Source organism: Andrena cerasifolii, chromosome 2, assembly GCF_050908995.1.
Source record: "Andrena cerasifolii isolate SP2316 chromosome 2, iyAndCera1_principal, whole genome shotgun sequence".
Taxonomy (NCBI): domain Eukaryota; kingdom Metazoa; phylum Arthropoda; class Insecta; order Hymenoptera; family Andrenidae; genus Andrena; species Andrena cerasifolii.
In genome coordinates this window covers 27,090,227-27,111,735 of record NC_135119.1, presented here as the reverse complement: position 1 = coordinate 27,111,735, position 21,509 = coordinate 27,090,227, and the positions used below count along the sequence as shown (strand labels likewise).

The following is a 21,509-nucleotide window of genomic DNA, read 5'->3' as shown; positions in this document are numbered from 1 at the left end:
TTTCAGCGGAGCCGCGACTGATTGTCCCCTTGGACGACAGATAAACGGGAATTTATCGCGCCAGTTTCGCCCGGAGTTGGATTTGCGGTGGTTCGCACCTATATTATCAGAGCGGCCCCGGTCGATCTTTAGCTGCGCGCCCCCTTCACGGAAATTTATCGTGTCGCCCGCGCGACAGTTGGATTTGTGGGTTTCAACGGGACGGTTAGGTTCGCCTGGTTTTCCCATCCGACGACGGTTACCGGCTGCTCCCCGGATCGTCACGGTCTGGGTAATTTTGTTGGACGCGTGATAAGCGACCGGGGGGAGGAAGAAGACACCGTGCGAAACTATCCAGACTGCTTTTGATCGGACGTTGCGGAGGGGGATGGAGTACGATACTCGCCAATTGCAGGTCGGTCGCAAGTGGGCTACCGAAGGAGATCAAACGGACCGCTGTGCCGCGAGGATAGAGATTTAAGGAGGTTCGATACCGCAGAAAAAATAATGAGAAATCTTTGAAAAGCGTTTTAATCTAATGCTCAAAGTGTAGCCCGCACTGTGTCAAAATTTCAAGTCGATTGACCGCACGGTTTTTGAAAAAATTGAAATCAAAGTTGCGCTTTTATACACAGCCTGTTATGGGAGAAGCGATAAAATTTCTATAAAATGTTACACTGAGTCCTTAAAAATAGTGAGAAAGTTCTAAAAAATGTTGCAATGAAAAGCTTAAGTATTCCTATGAAATTCTAAAAAAGAAAATCGGACATGAACCGTACGGTTTACTAGATAATTGAATAAATAGACAGCAATGTGCTCGTATTTTTGGAACTGTCTGAAGGAACTGTTTGAAACGCGGCAACGCTGTACGCCGGGTAGTCTATACAATGTATACTTGTACAAAGGATACAGTAAAAATTTGTAAAAACACTACCAAGCTGTAAATATGGATTTAGTAATTTGTTGCGAACCAGTACGAACGCGCAAAAGAACGCCGCCACAAGTGTGAGATGGAAAGAGAAAAAAAAGATGGATGCAAAGCAACGTTGCCGCATTTCAATCGCATATTTTACGCTACTTTTAATGAAAATATTGCGTCTCTGGCTGCATTAAACATACTTTTTGTTTAATTGAATTCCAAAACAAACAGTGTAGTAATAATTTTATTACGAATAGACATGCAAATAACATTTTTGTCTACACATTTTTTTTTATCTAAGATTAGTATCACTGCAGAGCTCCCATATATAAGCATAGGCTTACCCCTCTCGCTGCCTGCCCCGCAAATGAGGTATCGAACCTCCTTAAAAGAATATCGCATTAGGGTGAGTAGAGATCTAGGGGTGCGTAGTACTACGCGCGCAGAGATCTAAGGAAACAAAGTACTACGCGAGTAGAAATCTAGGGAAATATAATACTGCGCGCGCGGAGATCTAGGGGTGCGTAGTACTTCGCGCGCAGAAATCTATGGGAGCGTAGTGCTACGCGCGTAGAGATGTAGAGGAACGTAGTAGAGTAAGTACATGTACCGTTTGTGGCCATTACTCTATTTTTGGCCATGTGCATAATTATCTTATTTTTAAATTGCTTGCAGATCATCATTACGTGGAGAATACATTAAAGTGGCCACAAATGGTGCATCTACCCTACTATGCGCGCAGCATAGTACTACGTGCGTAGAAATCTGGGGGAGCGTTGTATTAGTACGCTTAAGCGCGTAGATATCTAATTGTAAGAATGTAAGGCAACGTAGTAGGTACTACGCGCATAGAAATCTGACCACTATGTACCACGCGGGTAAACATCTCCAAAAACATATTACTTCCTACCTCGAGACCCTCCGCAACAAAGTCCCACGGTCGCGAAAATTCAGAAGAACCTATTCCTACGCAAACCTAAATGAAATCCACCAACCACCGCGATTCATCCTCGTTCGTAGCAATCTTCACCACCCCCGCCGACCTCCCAAACTCTCGTCGTTGAGTTTCTCCCCTTTCAAGGCGGACAACACGTCCGCAAGCCAACTGTGGAGCACACAGTAGGACGTCTTGTGCCAAGTTAGAAACTGTGCCGATTCCTGAGCGCATTCATTCAGTCTGCCGCGTGTCACGCTTCGGACAGCTCGTGGATGGGGCTGCGAACGGCATTATGCAAACAGTGGCGAAGTAGCTGGCTGCGCGCACCGTGTGCACCCAACACGCGCCCGCGCGTTCAGACAACGTTCGATACATCGGCGGAGATGCCAGCGCAGCCGACCCATTTTCCAACAATGCTCGACCCGTTTATTATTAGATGCCGAGACTCAGATACAGCCTGTCGACCGACCGTGCCACCGGAATAAAGACGGCACGGCCACAACCCCATTCGCGCGGAGCAAGAACAGAACCCAGATGCGACCGATCGCGTTCTCCGCCCTATCTGATTTCAACGATAGCTGCTTCCGTCGGGATGCTTTGGTTCTATTCATTTACCCATTCGATTACATGTGCCTCGAAATCGTAGAGGCACGGGGTACCATTTCCAGCAGTTTAACGCTGTTAGCAGGGAAATTATTGATCTGGTGGATCTTCGAAAGGGGCGTTAGAAAAATCTTAGATCGTCAGAAGGAAGATCTTCTGAAGGAATTCTAATAAATATCACACATCCTTTGTCAAGTGAATTTTGGTCACTGGCAGTACACTAATTTGTGTATACGAACTGCTTCAAATAGTTCTTTAAATAATTCTCCAAATAGTTCTTTAAATAATTCTCTAAATAGTTCTTTAAATAATTCTCCAAATAGTTCTTTAAATAATTCTCCAAATAGTTCTTTAAATAATTCTCTAAATAGTTCTTTAAATAATTCTCCAAATAGTTCTTTAAATAATTCTCCAAATAGTTCTTTAAATAATTCTCCAAATAGTTCTTTAAATAATTCTCCAAATAGTTCTTTAAATAATTCTCCAAATAGTTCTTTAAATAATTCTCCAAATAGTTCTTCAAACTCCTCAAATGTAATACGTATATTTATATTTCTCTAGAGAAGAGGTTTCTTCGTGTCTTTTATTCGACGGTCCCTGAATCTATGTCACATATCGGTCACGAAAGTGAATAGTATTGCAGAGTCGCTCGCGGAGCCCTGTAAGCACCCTTCCGTGCATTATGCATCGAGGTGGGGCGCACCAGTGCGACTGCAAGGGTTGGATTTTCAGGAGGGCGTGTTTACCGAAGACAGAGGCTCGGGAGGGAATAAGCTGTCGGCAAACACGTTCGTCGGATGAAAAAAGGTATGTCATAAGCGGAATTCCGTTTGAGTTTGTTAGGCAGCCTTCTTCGACGGATACACACCCTCCTCGGCTGAAATTCTTAAAACGTACGCCAGGCGGTACTCACCCTCCGCGCCGTGCACCTGCTCCCTTTGGCTTTTCGTCTTTCAGCTCGCACCGCTGACTGGGATTCCTCGCTGGGCTCTCAAGGATTCTGCAACAAACGAGAAAGCGGTTAACGACGAGCTGAAATATCATTTTGGGGGGTGTTTACGCGGTCTACGGGCTAACGTGGCATCAAGTTTCGCGATTTTCGTATTTAAATCGAGGTGGTCGGTTGTCAGGGGGTAGGTTCGCACCTTTCTGACAAGGGAAGATCCCGAACCCGAAAATTCAAAAAATTCTGAAACTTTGTGGATATGTAGGGAATGTCCTCCTGATTACAACGCATTTTTTTTGCTGCCCAAAATCACACTAAGGGGGTGAAATTAACCCCTGAAGATTCGGCTATTTTTCGATTTTATTTTCTAACTCGCAATCTGTAAGATATAGAAAAGAAATTTCAAGACAAAAGTTACTTCTTTTAATTAGATCTATCAACTGGTAAAAGTTTTATCAATTGCTTAAACAACTAGAAAAATGTTATAAACAAAAATATTAATAATGCTTTCTAAAATTCGTTGTTTCACGTGAAATCGTGGTGAAAAACGTGGTCCAAATTGAGATAAATCGTATCACTAGTCTCTTCGAACAAAATTTCCAAATTTTGCTATGTTTTTATCCCCCAAAATAGGAGTCCCACCTTAAGTTGTACTTAGAATTTGGAACTTTCTTACCCATTACCAACTAGAACAAATTCAAGAGTTCCGATACCAAGAATTACAGAAGTTCTAAACTCGAGGCATGGAAGAACTGAAATTTTTATTCCAAATCCTTCTTTCCTCGTACACAATCTCAGTTAGAAAACCAGAATCACTAGCCTGATCCTCGTCAAACTGAAATCATCTACCTATCGGTGGAATGGTCAAGGAATCGAACGACCGTTCTCAGAAAACAATTGCCCCCAGTTTCGCCATCCGGCGAATTTACGTCGTCATAGATCACGACCAGAGAAATGCGATATATAGAGCGTCGAAGGGGGTTGGCGCGGGAGCAGAGGAGGAGGAAGAAGGATGCTACGGTTGGAATCCTCGCGGGGCCTCCTGCGCGACGCCGATCGTCGACGTCGCTAGTCGAGTCCACGGGTTCAACGAGCTGGCTAATCGAAACCGCTTCCCGAGCTAACCACTTAACTCGAGAGAGAGAGAGAGAGAGAGAGAGACGACGGCCGAGTGGAGGCCCATCATCTGCCCTCGTTTTCTCCTTTCGCGCCTCTTCACGGCCACCCTTGGGCTATTATTTCTTTCGGAAGTACGAGCACCGAGTGTCCATCCGGCGACAAGCTGTGTCCTGCGACGGTTCTCCCTCGATTAAGACACTAGGCGCGGGGTTGATCCGGAAATTTCTGCGGGGATTAGTGAGATTTAGGGGAAAGTAGTATGTACTGGGAGTGTGGAGATATAAGAGGACGTGGGGCTACGTTTACGGAGATATAAGAGAACGCAGTGCGAGGCGTGGGGAGATTTAGGGGGTCGTTGCACTACGCATGTGGAGATCTAGAGAAATATAGTATTATGCGCGTAGAGATCTAGGGGAGCGTAGTACATACTACGCGCGTGAAGATCTAGGGAAATATAGTACTACGCGTATAGAGATTTAGGGGAGATAGTACTACTCGCGTAGAGATCTAAGAAAACCTAATATTAACTCGCGTAGACTCAGGAAATGTAGTATTACGCATATCATGATTCAGGAGGAACACCCAAAGTCTAAAACTCTAAAACATCCCAAGTACCAAATCATTACACCCTCGACCCCCAAAAATTTCAGAACCTTATAATCCCGAACAAGTGGGTGCACCGCAAATAAAACAAATATTCCACTTGAATTGCAGCCTAACGAAACCTCTTCCCACGTAATAATCCCCAAGCACCGCGCCAGTGTCTGCGTATCCCGTGCACGCGCCAGGTTTTCGCGGGGTTTATTAATTAAGGGTGGGCGGGGGAAGCTCTGATTCGGCATAAAAAATGGGTCACTTCCCTCTTCTTTTAGAGCTCCAACTTGAAAGTCAGCGGGCCGTGACTGCGAACGGCTGCACGCTCCAGTGAGAATTGTATCGAAGGGAGACAAGACCTTTTTACGCGGGGACGAAGATGAATTTAATGGAGCTGCCCCCACCAGCATCCCCCCTTTCCCTATTTCCTTCAATTTCCTACATTTTCAAGAATGCAAGAGGGTCTGACATAATTGCGCGAGCGTAACGAGGTCGAGCGACACTTGTGCCTGTTTTCCTGTTTAATGAATACGTTCCCCCGATAAATCGTGCGATTCTTTGGGGCACGGCGCGGCGCGGCGCATTACGGCCGCGTCTTCGATCATTATGCAGCCCCATCGATTCTTTCCCTTTAAAATACGAGCCTCGAAAATCTTCTTTCATCACCGTCGATATATTATTCCGATTCGTTCCCTCATTTAATTATTTTCTACAATCTCGTTATTCTACGCCCGCCTCGCCCCCTTATTTATTGAAACTGTCTCGTTACTGCTTGCAGAAACTATTTAGGTATATTTATATATATTTGCAACGGCGCGAATCAACGGCAATGTGAAATTTAATTAAAAATAGAGGACAGTGGTGTACGCGATAAGAAATCCCGGAGAGGTTCGATAAGGGGCAGGAAGTGTATTGTACGAGCAGGACACGAGTACACGCTCGTTCGTAGAAGCAGCCGCTGACAGGGTCGACACGAACATCGGTTTCAACGCTGAAAGTCGCGTGACAATAGAACCGTCTCGCGCGTTTTTTATCCGCTTGATGGATCGTCGCGTCGAGTGATGCATTAGCTGCTACTGCCTGATACTTACGTGTATTTATCGTCGACTGATAAAACAAAGAAAAATAAATGGGGGCTGAGGGAATCCTGTAATGGAGAACTACGAGTAGGTATTGCGATCGTTGGCTTGTTATTTTATACGTATAAGGGTCGTTGCAGTATATTATACTTTATTCAACTGGTTTCCTATAATATACTCCGTTTTAACCCTTTGAGGGTCCACAATCGTGTTCGTGCATACATCCGAACAAACTTCTTCGGATTTTGATATAAAATTCTTGGTCTCTTCAAGAAATAATACCAATGATGAGTAACACATGTAGTTTAATATTTAGGATGGGTCAAAATGGACCCCACATCTATAACGCCCTTTAACTTAGAACTATCATATATATCAACATTTATTCCAGGCACTTCTCAAAAGTTTCATACTCAACTATCGCAACACAGGAACCCCAAACCTTAATCTCACAATAAAATAGTATATAGTACTATTATACTTATTAATGCAGTGTGCTATTTAACTTAATATTAACCACAATGTATTCTGCATACTAAAGGGGTTCACCCGTTGATTTCAGAAATAATAATAATAATAATAATAATAATAATAATAATAATAATAAAAATAAAATGTTTATAAATCGATGCTAAAAAGTACTCATTGCGTTATACACAATCTCCACTGCCTATCAATCAGAGTTGGGCAAAATGTAATCTACTTACAAATTACGATTAAAATGTAATTGTGTAATTGATTACATATTATTTTGTGTAATCGTTAATTTAGGTAGTTGACAAAATTGTGTAATTGATTCTACATTATTTTCCATAATTGTTAATGTATGTAGGTAATTGACCACACTTTGGCAACTACGCATGTGGAGATCTGGAGAAATATAGTATTATGTGCGTAGGGATCTAAGGAAACGTAGTCTACGCGTTGACCACAATTTTCTCAACCTAAATTAACAATTAGAGAAAATAACATGTAATCGATTACATAATTACATTTTAATCGTCATTTATAATTCGTGATTAGATTATATTTTGCCCAACTCAGCTACGAATGACCTTCGGTGGCAGAGCGTAAATCATACTGCTGCTCTCCTCCACTCCTCTTCATTCGCAATTCCAACTCGTCCCACCATCCTTCATTCCAGAAACAGTAAACAGCTCTATAGATACCCCCGAACACCACCACAGACGTCAAAACGCGAGGCAACTGTTTCCTCAGATCGCAGCAACCCCTGTCCAGCGAGGTGTTAAAGAATAAGCTAGTACCGTTTTGCAATTCAAAGCAGCCCCCTAATCTCGACTGCATAATACAAGCGAATTAGCAGCGTTAATAGCGAAAATTCCGATCCCGAAGCTCCGATGTGCCCGCGCGAGGATACAGAGGCAAACAAGGAGGAAGGGGATCGTGCCTCCCCCCTTTATCGTCGCGATCCAAGCCTTCGATCAATGCCACGCGGCTCGTTGAGTCGTAACGTGTTAATTCAAAAACATGCTCGCGTGTCGCGCTTTCGTGACACGGGATCTGATAGTGGCGTCTATTTACTCGGCCGGTTAAACGGCCGTTCCCAAGTGGTGAAAGCCAAAGTGCACTAATTTCTACAACGATCGCGGATCATTGTGCCCCTCGCACGTGCTCGCGCCGAGTCGCTCTGCAATCCATTTCCCTCCCAACTGCCCACTTTCTCGCGACAGAGCATCGTTGCCCTTTCACAGTGACGCTATTAACATTCGTTATCCTAGGAAGTTTTGGGATCCGTGTAGCGGTTATTCTCGGCTCTGTCGTACCTTGCACGCGGGGTACGTTAATCGTAGGCAGAGATGGGCAAAACTCTGATTTAAATAAAATTGATGATAAATTATTTAAATTAACATGACGATAATTTTTTTTTTTTCTTAACTTTTATTCGTTATTCGATTTATTTCAATACAAATTTCGAATATCTCTGGTTATAGCGTACTAGATCCGGCGCAAGCTGTGTCCTTTTTAGGGTGCTTCTATTACTACACGTTGCGCTGCGAAGTGTTTTCAAGGGAAGTTCTACAATTGCGTAAATATTTAAATAGGATCTCGTGGGAGGTTCTTCTGTGTTTTCTACTGTTTCCCGAGCTCAGAGAAACCTTGTTATGGGAGTATAATGTAGGTGATGCGTAGGTACAAGTACTTGCACTGCTACTCGTGCTGCAAATTGTTTTCATGGAAAATACCACAATTGCCTAAATAAATAGAATTTCTTGAGCGGGTTGGGCTGTGGTAGGCAGTCGTTTTGAGTGAGAAAGAGACTCTGTCGCACTTTCGAAAATCGCACTTTTTTGAAAAATCACCTGTTCGCAATTTTCATAATTTTGCTTCTTTTATGCAGGTTCGGTGTAGAACCAGAGGCATTCTAAAGTCGAATTTACAATTAACTCGCTGAATTTCGTTTCGTGTCATTAAAATCGCTGCAAAACGATTTTAAAAAGCTTCTGTAATGATCCGTTTGTAGCGCCAACTATAATCCTCATTTTTGGCGAAACAAACATATTTTTTTAAAGCTTACGATATTAATAAACAATGTATCGGAGAACAAGTCTCAGCTTGAATTTATTTCATTGTAATTAATTGAAAAAGAAATGCTTCAGTTTAGACAAAAACGGCTGCCTGGCGTCTTTAAACACACACTAACCTACTTATGAGAGCAGTAATCACACCCCAGCTCTGCCCGCTTCGACACACCTCAATTTCCACTCGTCGCGCTGCAAAGTCCTCGTAGGAAAGGTTCCCAAATTGCGTAAACAGAAGAAACGAAAGGCGTCTCGGCCAAAGTCCCAGGACCGTATCTTAAGATCTCGCAAGCAATTCTTCAGCATTGTTCCGCCGTGCCCGAGGCGCATGTTAACCCACTTAAACGCATCGCCGAGCCCGGCGCAAGCTCCGTCCATTCGGAATGGGCGAGAAGGATTTCTTACAGTCCATGAAACTTGCACGTCCACTCGCAGGGGTGCACGGAGGGCACACACGAGCGTTTTCACCCCGAAACGCTTCCCTATTAATTATTCGAAGCTGCAGACGGACGAGTTTACCCGAGTATGCAGTCGACGAGCTGGTATCTCGAGCCTAGCGAGCGCTCCGGGCGATTCCTGCTAACTCAGATAATTCAGCGACTCGAGTTTCCAAGTGCCGCGTGCGCTTTAGCGGAGGCAGCTTGCGCCTCCGTGTCCCATTGTGTCCACCCACTTCCAGTACCCGCTGGATAAGTCGTGCAGGTTGCTTTTACGAGCGCTCTCCGCGCCGGGATATCCCGGCTCCTCCCATGGAACCGTCCACCGTGGAAAACTCTTCGAGTGTTACTCGCGAAATGGTGTTCGGGTCGCGTGACGACGTCGCGTCCGAGGGGTCATTCGGTAGCTGAGAGAGACATGGAGCTGAGTGGATACTGAGGCAACGTAAAGGGCTGCGCGATGGGCACTGTGGACACTGCACCTGCGGATTTCTTTTAGTGCTACTCTTGTTCGGGGTTTGGGGTGAATCGAACTGAAGTATAGGTGCGGAGAAGTTGAGGGGCTGTTTTGGGAATTCTGGTAGAATTTTAATTGTATAAGGATTTAAATCTGTGTAGAAGAATTTTGGTGGAATTTTAATTTTTTGGTTGTGTACGAAAGGATTGTTATGGAGTTTTAATATAATAATGTGCGAGAAAAAGGGAACCTCGGGCGATCGAATCCACGATCTTCGGATCCACTGCGCGCTGGTCAGCCGCCTTAAGGGGGAACCCCACCTAGAAGCCACTAAAAAGTTTGGGATTTTTTTGTTCGTACAAATAAAAATATTGGGCATGGATTTTTTACATAGTGTTAAAGCAATCTTTGTTTTGATAGAAAATTTTGTTCTTTATGGAAAATTGTACAAAATGGTGGCGATCAAAATGGCTTCCCAGAGCACTGCAAAAAATTGATCCACACTCCCGGGAATGATTGGATCATCTGAGAAGGAAATACAACAACGGTATATAAACAGGAATATATTCCCTACAACCCAGCGTAGGATTTTATTGATATTTCAATTATTCGATTTTTTACAAGCGTTTCAGTGCAAATTTTTATGTAAAAAATTAAAGTCAATTCTTCAAACTGCTACAATTTCCAAAATAATTCGAATTTTGAGAAAATCCTACGCTAGGTTGTAGAGAATATATTTCTGTTTATATATCTTTGTTGTATTTCCTTCTCAGATGATCCAGTCATTCCCGGGAGTGTGGGCCAGTTTTTTTTTGCAGTGCTCCGGGAGGCCATTATGTACAATTTTCTATAAAAAAAAAATTCTATCAAAATAAAGATTGCTTTAACACTATGTAAAAAATACAAGCCCAATATTTTTATTTATACGAACAAAAAAATCCCAAACTTTTTAGTGGCTTCTGGGTGGGGTCCTCCCTTAACCGATTCTCTCAACACCGACTCCCCGAAATCTCTGTTTCGGACTCTACTTATGGGGAGGTTCCGGTCTAAAAATCAATTTTTTTTATTTAACTTTTCGAATGTTCAACCTTTTAGGAATACGTGTTTAAAAGGATTTGTTGGAATTCGTAAAATTTCCGAAGTTATAGGCATTTGAGAAGCGGCAAATGCACGGGTAACACCCGGCCAATCGACACTCACGCAAAACTTTATAAACGCGTTTATCTCGAAATAGTGCTCAAAATCGGTGGAACCTGTATTTCCAAATGTTATCATCCGATTCGACTGAAACTTTTTTCTTTTGAAGAATATACTTCTGGCTCGTGGATAGACAAGTACAATTTGAAAAAATTGAAAATTTATAATTTTTAAAGGCGTTGAAAGGTCGAAAAATATAGGGAAACAAGGGTTTCAAACTTCAAGTGTCGTTATTTTCTAAAAAAAATGTCATTTTTGTAATTTGTTCTAGTTTCTCCCTAGCCAGAAGTATATTCTTCAAAATAAAAAAAGTTTCAGTCGAATCGGATAATAACTTTTGAAGATACAGGTCCCATCGATTTGGATGAATTTTTTGACGCCTCGACTTTAACGACTCCCAAGTGCCGTCTGCAATGATTAATTATAAAACAAAAATATATTTCTATAACGTATAACATTCTTAATACAATGCAAAAAGTCCCATTAAATTATATATAGTAGTTTTCCTTTAATTAATTCCTAAAAATCACATATTTTTATGGACTTTAGACCGGAACAGTTCCTTAAGCGGCGCCACCTATTGTGCCACACTTGCAGCGTATGTAGTTCGTTCCTAAACGTCGAACTCCTACAATAATAATAGTAGTAACTCCTCTGTATTACATCACAAAATCTACATTGTGTTAATTAAGTGACGAGTTGGCGAGGTTCAACATTCCTGCTGTTTTGCAAGCTAATCCTGTTACAAGATAATTGTGTTGCGAGTGATATGATGGAATTGTCAATGAATTCTAGTTCTATCTTTGTGAAAATTCTACATAACAGAGATCGAACTGAGTTCCACCTTTGACAGAATTAAGCGGAACTCGATCACCTACCTTTATTCGCATCCAAATCCATCCAAAAACCCTTGATGCCCCGGGAGAGTTTCCCGATATTCAATGCACGAGATTTCAGCTGCATCTTCAGAAAATGTTCAGAGTATCGCCACGTCATCTAATCCCCCGAAAAATAGGGAAAAAAGGGAGGAAGGAATCCCGGAGATTCATGAATGAGAAATGCGTTCGGAGGGCTGGCGCGGCGTCGTGAATCGAGAATCTTGTTGAACCCAGGGGGAGCCTGTCGATGTTTCCTTTCTCACGTCACGCTTTTCCCTTTCGCGTATCTACTCGATCGATTTCCATACTCGCCCTCCGCCCTGCCCCCGCGCGCCTTTCGGCGAGCAGCCCCGAACGAGAATGCGAAATTTATGGGCATCGAGCGAGGAGTTCCACGGAATTCAATCAACTTCATATCGCTGTCATGCTCCGACGTACGTGGACGAGGCGAAAAAAAGGGGGCAAAAAGAGGGGTCAAAGAGGAGGGAAAATTGGGGGCAAAGGGTGGAGAAACGGAGGAGACAAATAAAGTGGAAATAGAGGGGCAAAGAGAGGAGAAAATATAGGGAAGCAAAAAGAGCAGAAAATATAGGGGAGCAAAAAGAGCAGAAAATATAGGGGAGCAAAGAGAGGGAAAAAATACAGGGAACGGGGCAAAGAAAGGAGAAAATACAGGGGCACAGAGCGGGTAAATCGCGTCTAATTCGACTTCCCGTAGGGTAAACTGCACTGATACTGGCACTGCACTGATTAAAATGTCAAATATTAAGAAGTCCAAGCTTAGAAAGTACTTTTTTACAATCTCTTATTTTTCTTTCACTACAACACTGCAAAGCCCAGCAGTTTACATCTGGCAACACCGCAAAGTAGGACAAAGGGCTGAGTTTCAGGCGTTTTCTTAAAATTTTGATAAGGGGTAGGGAAGTATATTTTGTCGGTTTGTAACTAACGCGCGAACACCGCAAACCCGAACTCACCGATTGGAACGCAACTTCGTGGGTTTTTAGAGTGACTCAAAACTAGAAAAACGGTATGTTTCATTTGGGCCCTATCTAGTGTTCCTGATTTCTCGATATTTTTTGTTTCTCGAGAAACCAGAAATGAGATCAGATTTCTTGAGAATTCTCGAGAAATTGAAAAAAATATTGCAAAAATTATATTTTTGGAATAATGTTGATAATATTTATCAAAAACGCAAGAAAACTTTAACTAAATCATTATTCCTGCCTAATTTATGCAAAACTTGTGTAAATGAAAAAACAGATATTAAATATAATTGGTAAATTTATTTATTTAATACAAAATTTTTACAAAGCGAAACATTACGTTTTGGTTTTAAAAATTATTTTTAAATAGCACAATGCGTCTAATGTAACGTCAGCGAATCTATTTATTTTTTATGGCAAAATCTGTTGCTGTATATTTGCTGTTATATTTTGACTTTTTATATATATCTATCTTGGTTCTTCTATATAACCTCAAATTTTAGGGTGCCAATGATTGCACCTTTATGCCTATTTTTGTTTTTTATTGAGTATTTTTAAAATAACAGACTTAATAGGTACTCGAGATGTTTTACTTTAATGAGAAATCCACAATCATTGATAATAACTGAAAATTAAGACCACATGAAAAAATTCACAAAAAAATATAAACATTCCACTTGGGATTTCCGCTTAGGCTGGCCAATCATTGTACAGTTTACCTTATCATGTTATCGCGCAGCGACGTCCGCCGAACGGAATTCGCCGGAAATGAAGAGTATCTGAACGCTTCCGACCGTATTTCTCCGCGCAGAAAGTAACGTCACAGACGAAGGTATAGGATAGACCACCTAGCATCTTATGGTAGTTCATATCACAAACTGAAATATCGATTTTGTGGAATTTCAATGGTTTTGTCGCGTGCACTAGATTATACCACAGTGACTGAGAAGTACACTCAACTCAACTGTAGAAGTCGGTGAAGTCAGTAAAAGTGCTTTTCCCTTCGTTGTATACAGTGTCCCGATAAATCGTCCCAAGCACGCGTATATACAATGAATATCTACCTACGCTTCAACCGTGGTCATATTCTCAGCAACTTATCTAACGACGCATCGGTCCCACAGTTTTGCTCGTGTTATTTCAGTCGCTTTCAGGATTTACTAGTCCCCAAACGCGCACCCTGATTGCGTTGTACATTTTCAAGGAGCCTTCTTATCGTGCCGTGGTATAAATTCAAGTCCTTCCATTTAATAAAGGATTAAGTAACAATTTCAACAATAGAACCCGATCATAACAAAAGGAACTTTATCCTGGCGTCAGTTACTCTGAGTAGAGTGGATTGCGCGTTGCAATTTTCAGTAAATTCGTTGAGTAAAGAAGTTCGATATCTACCTGTATATTTTTTAAAACAAAGGTACCCACTTTCAGCCATGCTTAGAAACGACTCAGTTATTAGAGACAGCACTGGCGATATTTGCTGCGAATTCAATAGATATCTCGGGGAAAGCGACGTAACAATACCATTCCCATGTTAAATAATCGTATTCCGATATGAGCGGTAGCATCCTCCAGCATCCATGCATAATGTTCGCTGGGAACGAGAGGACTTTCTATATCCTTTCCTCATTCGATGCAACAGAGGAGCCTCGTTTTCTCTTACCAGTAAATAAGTCGATGCTGTCTTGGGAAACGCTTTCGAGGCTTCTGCATGGCGGAGCTTTATTATTTATCAACTTTCCGCGGCTTGGTTCGAAGCAAGCTTTGATCAAGTATTCTTTGAAACCAGGAAAGATATCCTTCCGCCACATCAGTGAAGAAAATCGTACTAGAGTTTCACTTTGACTTATAGAATATTCGGAAAGAATTTAAAACTTAAAAGTCAACTGAATAACAAACTCGAAGTATCAACGCGATCATTATACGAATTAATTGTCAGCGAGAGGACACTGTATTTTTTATAAAATCGATTATGATTCGAATGGGTACCTGGTAGCGTCACTTTTGATAAACGGGGCACAGGTATCTTTGATCAGGCTGATGGTGGAGTGAAACAAAGGCAAGTGGTGACCGAGGGCCAGCGATGAAACAGACCCGCCCCGGGGTTGCGTGCAGAAACGTACGGATCAACAGTGCAGCCTGATGAAGTTAAGTGGCTGGTCGGCGGCGGTCTAATTAAGTTAGTTAGTTCGGGGGTTAGCGCAGGAGCCTGCATTAACTTGCTGGATGTTCAGGATGTGGGAAATGTTATTTATGACACTTCGAGGCCGCCCCGTGTCGGCCTTTAAACACACTCCGACCGCTGCGAGTGACTCTCCGTATCCAGCTCTAATCGATATTCCACGCAACTGGAGCAGGGGACGCCTGGACATGACTTCTCGGGCAGTTGGACGCGATTCCAACTTTCGGACAACGTTTCTGGGACGTGGCGATTTTTTCCTAGGGAAGACTATAGGTCTGCATAGAGACCGACTATAGACCGAGGAAGAGAATTAGGTCGGTGGAAAAGTTTGTTCGCTTTATTGAACCGATGTCTTTATTAAAAGTAAAAGTATATCGCAAGTTTTTTTAATCAAAGTATTTGCCTTGGTTAACTACCTACGGCCGTTTGTCAATTTTCTGGTAACAGTGTAGTAAAGTAAGACATTACCGTACGCCTAACAACTTTTGTATTGACTTAAGGAGGAATCTAGTCTTTAGTCGCGATCCCATTTTATAATATTCAAATAACCTTCGACCTTCCCCCCATAGTGTAAGGTAAAAAAAACACATTAAAAATAGGTAGGTATTTCAGAATATAATAATTAAAAAAAAAACTGGCGAGCCCGCAGAAAACACTTCGCGACCCACAGGTTGGGAATCACTGCTCTTGCGTAATTGCCCGTTTTTCAACGTTATCTTCGGGAATTTATTTAACAAAAACTATAAGTTTATACTGTCTAGCGTTTTTCTTTCATATTAAGGTATGTTTAAAGTAATTTGTCAGATTTTTTTTTAAGCTACCCTCTTAAGGGTTTAGACCAGCTTGACTAGATCAAGAAATATTGCATTTTTGGGAATTTATTTCTAAGTAACAAAAACACTTTTATCGATAAAAATTTTTCAACGAAGATAGGCACATCTTTGAATAATATATATCATTTTTTTCACATATCAAAACATTCCGAAAACTTTAACTGCGTTTTTCTCGAAACCACATTTTCCGAAACGGTGTACTTAGAAATAAATTCCTACAGATGCGATATTTCTTGACCTGGCCAAAGTGGTCTAACCCCTTAATAAAAGAGGAATACAGAAAAGTGGACAGAGTTATGACTAGATTAGAGGTTTGGTAGATGATCCAGTATCGGGGCACAGTTTTCTATATAGTACCTGCAAGTTAAACACCTCCCACGAACTTCTTTCTATTCCAACCCCTGCCTTCAGCTCCTCCCAGAAGCCTGACTATTGCAAGCACACGTACACACCTCTCACCCTATTCTCCACATCCCTATAACACACTTTACTTCAAACTTCTTCCCCACAGTGACTCTTTTTTCTGCACCCTCGTCCACCTCTTCCCAGAAACTTCACCACTGCTGTACACCCACCCACACCCCTCCTCGCAACCCTTTGATTCTACCTCCTCACCTGCCCACTCCTTTCACTGTCCCCCGACACCTCAAGCTGCCTTCACACATGCGCGCACATATTCGCGTCTTTGAACCATCATTTCATTACCAGCGCCGCCAAAACGTCCCCTCCGCCGCTCGCTCTCCTCCCCGAGGGAGCTCTGTCCCCGAAGAACAGCCACTTGATGCGCTCCGTGCCCCTCGCCTATTCACTCCAAGACGCTAGCGTCGCGAACAACCCCGTATCAAGATATAATATCGCGTCACGTTCCACGGAGCCGCGGTGAATAGGGGTCCGGGGACAGACCGTCGCGGTTCCACGCGGAGCGCGCCCCGAGGATGCGAAAACGCGCGTAGGCGGTGTTTACGAGCGCGCCTCCAGACGCCAGCGCCCAAGGCTGCTTCAATCTCACCCCTCCCCGTGGCTGGCGTTTTAATTTCTCTCGTCGGCGCTGCGCTCCGGTGCAGCCGCGCGCACTCGCGTGTAACGCCTGCGACGGGGGCGGAATTCCTTCGGCCGCGAGACGGAAAGGACGACTCTGCTGGGGTGGAAATGGAAAGAACGTGGCAAGGGGAAGGATAAGCGAAACTTGCTGGGATAAGGATACTTTGATCAGGAGGACTGATCAGTGTAAGAGGAGAAGAAGTTCGGGAGAGAGTGTTTAAGATGAGGTAGAGATCCAGATCCGGATTAAGATTTTTGGGGCCCGGAGGTATCAAACCTTCCAGGGCCACCGTGGTTGAAACAAGTAAAAACCTAAAGAATAACGAGTTTAAATTCTAGTATAAAGAGAATTCACTTTAATTGCGTGCGAAATTTTAAATGGGAGACCGTGTATATGTCTAAAAATATATAATTCTCAAAAATTAGTAAACATTTAAATAGATATCATAAAGGAGGTTTAAAACAATGAAATTTTAAAATAGAAACATAAAATTGGATGTGGTGGAACTCATGGACAATTTATCTCATACAACATTTTCAATGAAGACAGAGTGAGCTAATCGCTTAGAACTGAAGGCTTGGAACGGCCCCCCCTAACACTCCTTTATTGCGGACCTGGATCCTTCGCATTTGGATATAAGTGCTTTAGTATTCAGATTTGGAGGATTTGGTTTGATAGTGAGATATGGAGCTTTAAGTATTCTGCTATCTGAGTGTCTGAAGATGTATCGAGTGGCTCGGAAGTGGGCAAGTGGTTCTGAAGATGTAGATGCGTCCCCAGCCCCATCATGGGATCGCGTTGGTTAGTGTTCGTCAGCGCCGCTAGAGGTCTAATCTTCCTAACTCTTTCTCGCAAGTCCTTAGTTCCAGTATTGTTCGTATATAAGTTCCAAGTTATTCCTCCCAGTCCTCGTCTGTGCTTAGGGCAGGGTTCGTCGGTTGTAGCCCTACTGGATGAGTTTGGCTGATGACGGTCCCAAGACGAAAAAAACACACTTCTTTTTTCCTCCTCGATCCGTAAACGCCAATCGACCTGCTCCGCACAGTACCTATACTCTAGAAAGCGGTGACTGTGACCGGCTTTTTTAGGGATTAGGGTGTGGCGACGGAGCAAGATCCCTCCTCCTTCAGAAGCCCCCGACTCAATGCAGGACGGTTACATAAAGATATCCCTAAATTGGGAGAGCACAAGAGTGGGTTTTGTGGTGGCTGTACTAAAATAATTATCATCAAGCTTTACAAATAATTTTAATAAGGTGGATGTCCCAATTTCTGCTCATGTACCCAATTCTGCTCATTTCGTATTTTTCTTATTATTATACGCGTTACGTTTGTACACCTTCTTTATGACGAGTTGCCTCTTAAACGAGCAGAATTTGGGATTCTTCTCCGTTACCAAAAGAATCCCAAGACCGCATTGTTATTAAGTTCTACAGTTCCCCCGCGTTACATAGAACAACCCGCAACAACTGCCATCAACCCAAGTGTTCTCGGACACTAAGGAACTCGCGCATGTCTTCCCAGAGGGTACCAACTTGCCAAAGTTTATAAGCAACTTTCCCCCGGAACTACCGTTTCGCTAAAAAACGCAGAGGTGTCCCGTACGCCGCCATGACGCAGCTCCTTTTCGCTCGTTACCTCAGCTTGTAATGCACTCTCCCCCTGTAAGCTCTCATCCGCGATGAAATTGGTCAGCAGATGTTACGTGTACGTTTATTAGTCGCCTGCAGACTGCACACTCGCTGGCTGCGTTCTTATCAAGGGATCTCCCGGCGCGAGACACGAAATCGCTTCGACAGCCGAGCGTTTCCTGTTGATGGAACGGACCTACCCAACGGACGGGGCACGCGGTTCACCGGGGTCAGCGGGTTCCACTCGTGGCGGAAGCGCCGCGGCTGACGAGACTAATCAATGCAGGCGGGTGGCGGCTGACGTAACGATTCAGAGGCGCGCGTATGATTGCGACGGGACGTGGGGAAAAAGGGAAAAGAAGGCATTGTTGAGGGGAGGGTGGAGAATTTTGTGAGTCCCTGTCGAGGGATTGATTTGAATGATTGGTGGTTGGGGAGATTGACTGGTGGAGAGTGTAAGTTCTATGTGGAGTTTTGGGTTGGAAGAAGGTGAAAAAGGTTGTACGTGGATGTGTTGGAGAAAGGTGAAAAGTAGTGTGGGGAAGAGAGGTGGAGGTTAGTGGTGTGGGAGATGTAAGGAGTTGTAGAGGTAAGGTCAGGGGGTTCAGGGAGGTTATAGTTTGGGGGAAGAGGGGCGTGGAGAATTTGGAGTTGAGGGTAGAAGAGGGTTATAGGGAGTTTAGAGTCGAGGATACGGCGTTATAGAATTTAGAGTCGAGAATAGGGGATCGTAGAGCCTTTAGAGTTGGAATCAGGTGTTATAGAATTTATAGTCGAGAATAGGGGGTCCCAGGTAGTTTAGAGTCCAGCATAAAGGGTCACTGAGAGTTCACAATCGATACTAGAAGATCATAGAGAGTTTAGGCTCAAGATTAGAGGGTCATAGACAGTTCAGAGTCAAGACTAGGGAGTCACAGAGATTTCTGCATGAAAACTAGATGGTCACAGATACTCCAAACTCAAAAATAGGGGATGACAAAATCTTCACAATCAAAATTACTTGGTCACGCAAATTCCTCAGTCAAGAATAGGTTGTCAGAGAATTTAGCTTCAAGCACAGAGGGTTGTATAGACAATACACTTCACCATCGCCTGTATGCCTCATAAAATGACAGTTTGCCTCATACCTCAAACAAATCCACTTTCGATATCACCTTACCCATTCATTTGCAAAAAAAAAATTACATATTTTCAACGCACTCTGTCCTACGACCCAACATACCCCCGCAGACTCACGAGCGAAACAAGCTAACTCCTGATAACTGCGCTCGTGGTGGGTGTAACGCGAGATTGAGTTCGTAGCCAGGGGTCACCGAATTTTCTCGACGAGCACGTTCCTACTCAGGGACGACGGGGATCAACGGCAGCCTTACTGCCGCGTAACCTTTGGATTTCCCCGTGAAAACCGCTTAATGCTGGCCACAAACGCGGGTCGTAAGGTCACCCCTCTGTAACGTGATTACGCGCGCACGTTTTCCACGATCTGCGTGTCTGCAGCCTGGAGATAGGCTGTTTGAACGGTGTACCGGCTAGCCGGGACCAAGCAACGTGACTGTTCAAACTTTACGAAGCTTCCGCTGCGTAGCACGAGACCCGTCGAATACAATTGTGCTTGGAGGGAGGAGGGTGCTTTTGGTGCTCTGTGATGACGGTGGTCATGGATTTCACCGTGGATGTACTTTGAGCGGAGACCTTAAGGTGTTGAAAATTTCAGAGCCCCGAGGTCTCCAAAACCTTAAAGATCTCGTAACTCACAAATCCCTAAATTTTCAAAATCTCACCTTCAAGACCCCACAATTTAAAAATTTCAAACTTCCAAGACCTCAAAGTCTCCAGCCTCGAAGAGAGCAGACGGAATAATAAGAAACAGAGTAGGACTTGTATAATAACATCCATTGTCTAGGAGCATATTTCCGCAATACAACAAAAGTTGAAATTGTATGGAAAAAATATGTGTTATGCCGTTTCATAATTATTTAAACAACCAGTTCAGATTTCACGTGGAACAACGAATTTTAGAAAACATTATTAATATTTTTGTTTATAACTTTTTCTAATCGTTTAAAACTTTTACCATTTGATAGATCTAATTAAAAGAAGTAACTTTTGTCTTGAAATTTCTTTTCTATATATTACAGATTGCGAGTTAGAAAATAAAATCGAAAAATAGCCGAATCTTCAGAGGTTAATTTCACCCCGTTAGTGTGATTTTGGGCAGCAAAAAATGCCTTGTAATCAGGAGAAAATTCCCTACATATCCACAAAGTTTCAGAATTTTTTGAATTTTCGGATTCGGGATCTTCCCTTGTAAGTAGATAATATTTACCCTATTTAAAAAATATATCAACACCTAAATGAAAATCCCTTAGTGAGAGCCAGGGAGAGAGCGTAACCATCAGAGAAATAATTTTGTCAATACAATCAACTCTTCCTGTGTTCACATTACCCTAAATTGCTACCAAATGCATTAAATCAAGAGTTACTTCCTAGTTGTTAAAATAGTCAATATCGCACCGTGTCCCACACCTTGTTCACCGATAGAAAACCAAGGAGAATTTACAAAGTCCTCTCTCCACTGTTACGATCCGTGTACAAAGAGGCGGACACAGTGTTCGGTACTCTTGTTTGCTAGTCTACAAGCGATGTACTCCACCCCCTACGGACGGCGAGGGAGCCAGGTTGCACGAGCCGAACAAAGGTAGGCGTTTCGTCTGCTCGTCAGTTTATAGGCGATCTACTCCTCCCTATATCCCAGGGAACAACTGGTCTTCGCCGTGCACTGACAAAGGGCCAACCACCGCGTCCCGAATTCTTGCTGATCTATGGACGGTCTACGTCTGCTCGTGTTCAACGAGCGAGTCAGTCACGTAGCGCCAACGAATTACACGTGAAACGAATTCACCCCTCCGGGCGGTGGGTGCCGAGGGCCAAGTGGGGAAAAAGCCTTACGCTGGGTCAACGACTTAATCTCGAGGCAGAGGTAAGCAGTGTCCCTGCGTTTAGGAGGGTCAACGATTTAATTCCCAGTAGAGGTCTGGGTTAGGAGAGTCGATCGCTTGATTCGAAGGTGAAAGTGAGGGGTGGTTCTGTGTCGAAGAGTTAGGTAACTTGGTTTTGGGGTAAAAGAAAGCAGAGGGCTCCGGAGGGTGTAGTT

General features: G+C 43.3%; 1 protein-coding gene across 7 annotated transcripts in view; it reads right to left on the bottom strand.

The window, feature by feature from the left end:
- LOC143366397 (uncharacterized) overlaps nt 1–21,509 on the bottom strand; it is a 175,358-nt gene that overhangs the window by 56,369 nt on the left and 97,480 nt on the right. For all 7 annotated transcript variants that reach the window (XM_076807466.1, XM_076807467.1, XM_076807464.1 and 4 more), the window contains one exon: nt 3,352–3,438. The gene's annotated coding sequence lies outside the window, so the exon portion shown is untranslated. The remainder of the gene's footprint in view (nt 1–3,351; nt 3,439–21,509) is intronic.